Source organism: Cibotium barometz, chromosome 4 (assembly GCF_041138505.1).
Source record: "Cibotium barometz isolate CiBa-2024 chromosome 4, ASM4113850v1, whole genome shotgun sequence".
Classification (NCBI taxonomy): Eukaryota; Viridiplantae; Streptophyta; class Polypodiopsida; order Cyatheales; family Cibotiaceae; genus Cibotium; species Cibotium barometz.
Window position 1 is genome coordinate 50,068,030 of NC_141049.1, and position 2,827 is coordinate 50,070,856.

Sequence of the window (2,827 nt, forward strand, 5' to 3'; positions counted from 1 at the left end):
CATATATATACATACATACATATATATATATATATATATATATATATATATATATATATATACACACGCACACACATATACACACACATATATTTATATATGTATATAAATATACACTAAGCACACATGTTTTTGAGAAACATACCCTCACATGTGCATGCACACACATATGAACACACAAGCAGACACATGAATACTTTTTATCGCGTCACATAGTTTTGAATTATCATCTAACAAACCCCACATGACACAGCGCTTCTGAAGGGGAGGAGATGGAAGAGTATGGGCATCAGAGGTCAGACTCTGCTCTTGCGGGGTCGGGGAGGGCCAATGATCCCAGGAGGAGGCATCAGGAGGATGATGATGGGGGCGATGGCGATGATGGCGAGGACGACTACCAGGAGTACGTGCCCGTGAAGAAAAGGAAGATGCTGGAAGCGCAGAAGTTTCTGCACAGGAAGGGCAGAGGCCTCGTCTCCTCTACAACAGAAGACGGCGATGAAGCAGGTAACCCTGAAGCGAAACCTAGCCTTCTCGTGAAAGCCTCCCAGCTTAAGAAGGAGCTCCCGGAGATCAGCGCCACAGAACAGCTCGTGAACCAGGAGAAGGAAATGATCGAACGGCTTTCTGAGCGCAAGACGCTCATGTCCGTACGAGAGCTCGCGAAGGGCATCCAGTACACCGAGCCCATGGAGACAGGGTGGAAACCCCCCTCCCATGTCCGCCACATGGATTGTGAGGACATTCGTAAGCAATGGCACATCCTTGTCGAGGGTGATGGTATTCCCCCACCTTGCAAGAACTTCAAGGACATGCGGCTCCCTGATGCCATCCTGCAGAAGCTCAAGGACAAGGGCATCACGCGGCCTACTCCCATCCAGGTACAAGGCCTTCCTGTTATCTTGTCTGGTAGAGATATGATAGGCATAGCTTTCACAGGCTCTGGTAAAACCCTTGTTTTTGTCTTGCCCCTCATCATGCTAGCCCTGCAAGAAGAGGTAAGGATGCCCCTCGTCAGTGGGGAAGGACCATTAGGGATGGTTGTGTGCCCGTCACGCGAGCTTGCCAGGCAAACGTTTGATGTGGTGGAAGAGTTTGTGTCTGTGCTCAAGGGTAAAGGCTACCCGGATCTTAGATCCATGCTCTGCATGGGAGGTATTGACATGAGGTCTCAGCTCGAAGTGGTGAAAAGAGGAGTCCACATTGTGGTTGCGACTCCCGGGCGTCTGAAAGATATGCTTGCGAAGAAAAGGATGAATCTTGACAACTGCAAGTACTTGACTTTGGATGAGGCAGATAGGCTTATTGATCTGGACATTCGAGAGGTCTTCGATCACTTCAAAGCTCAACGGCAGACACTGCTTTTCTCTGCAACCATGCCCAAAAAAATCCAGAATTTTGCAAAAAGCGCTCTTGTCAAACCTGTCATAGTAAATGTTGGAAGGGCTGGTGCTGCCAATCTGGACGTTATACAAGAAGTGGAGTATGTGAAGCAAGAAGCCAAGATGGTGTATCTCCTGGAATGCTTGCAAAAGACTCCCCCTCCAGTGTTAATCTTTTGTGAGAACAAAGCAGATGTAGATGCCATTCATGAATATCTTCTCAGAAAGGGTGTCGAGGCAGTTGCCATCCATGGAGGAAAAGATCAAGAAGACAGAGAGTATGCCATTGCGTCTTTCAAAGCTGGGAAGAAGGATGTCTTAGTGGCAACAGACGTGGCCTCCAAAGGTCTAGATTTTCCAGATATCCAGCACGTGATCAATTATGATATGCCGGCAGAAATTGAAAATTATGTTCACAGGATAGGCCGTACGGGACGGTGTGGCAAGACAGGCATTGCAACATCATTTATCAACAAAAACCAGAGTGAGACTATACTCCTTGATTTAAAGCATTTGCTTAAAGAGGCCAAACAGAGGATTCCTCCAGTCTTGGCGACACTTGATGATCCCATGGAAGATGTCGAAGAACTTGACAAGGCAAGTGGGGTCAAAGGCTGTGCATATTGTGGTGGGCTTGGTCATCGTATTGGTGAATGCCCTAAGCTAGAGCATCAGAAGAGCCAGGCTATTGCAGGCACAAGAAGGGATTATCTCGGTTCTGGAGGATACGGTGGAGAGATTTGATAGAGCATATGAATTGATGTTTATTGGAGTCAAATTGCTATGCATACTTGCAGCTTAAGTTTCGTGGCTTTCTTCACCAAGTTGATGTGTCACAAGTGATGAGATAAATCATTGTCTTTTCTTTGTTGTTCTTGCTGTCTTAGTACATTTGTTGTGACTAGCCATCTACCTCTGGCTTGCACAGGGCTGATTCGTATCCAGAGACATTTGAACTAAAAGAAACACCTGTTCTTCTGCCTATGTATGTAACTTCTGATATTCCTCAAATATAAGGGAAGGCTGGTCTGTAGATATGATCTTGGTTTTTGGTCTCTAGTTATAAGCTTGAGAATAATCAGCTGTAATCAAAGATAATTTTGCACCCTTACAAGATGAGCATTTGCTTTGTGCTTTGGTATGGTCACATCATTAGTGACACCTGAGCTATAGACTAGGTCAAGCTGGTTCTTTGATTGGTGAGGCTATGGGTTACTGCAGTGTTGGACCCCTTGTACAGTTTAAAAGCGACATTTTATATCATTTATCTACCAAAAGACTTGTCCCGACTCCCTAGTGAAGCAAGATCAGAACAAAGAAGCAGCTTATGGACTTCATTTTATAAGCAGGTGCTGGTGTCACCAGCAGGACATAATTCCCATGATTTGATGGAGTGAGATGAGATCTGTGAGGCACTTAGGGCTTGGTGCTTGTGCCTGAGATGT

General features: G+C 45.7%; 1 pseudogene across 1 annotated transcript; it reads left to right on the forward strand.

Moving 5' to 3' along the window:
- Positions 1 to 207: 207 nt before the first annotated feature.
- LOC147639361 (DEAD-box ATP-dependent RNA helicase 35 pseudogene) lies at positions 208 to 2,415 on the forward strand (annotated as a pseudogene). Its single transcript, XR_015264731.1, has one exon. The product of XR_015264731.1 is annotated as a DEAD-box ATP-dependent RNA helicase 35 pseudogene (transcript).
- The last annotated feature ends 412 nt before the right edge of the window (positions 2,416 to 2,827 follow it).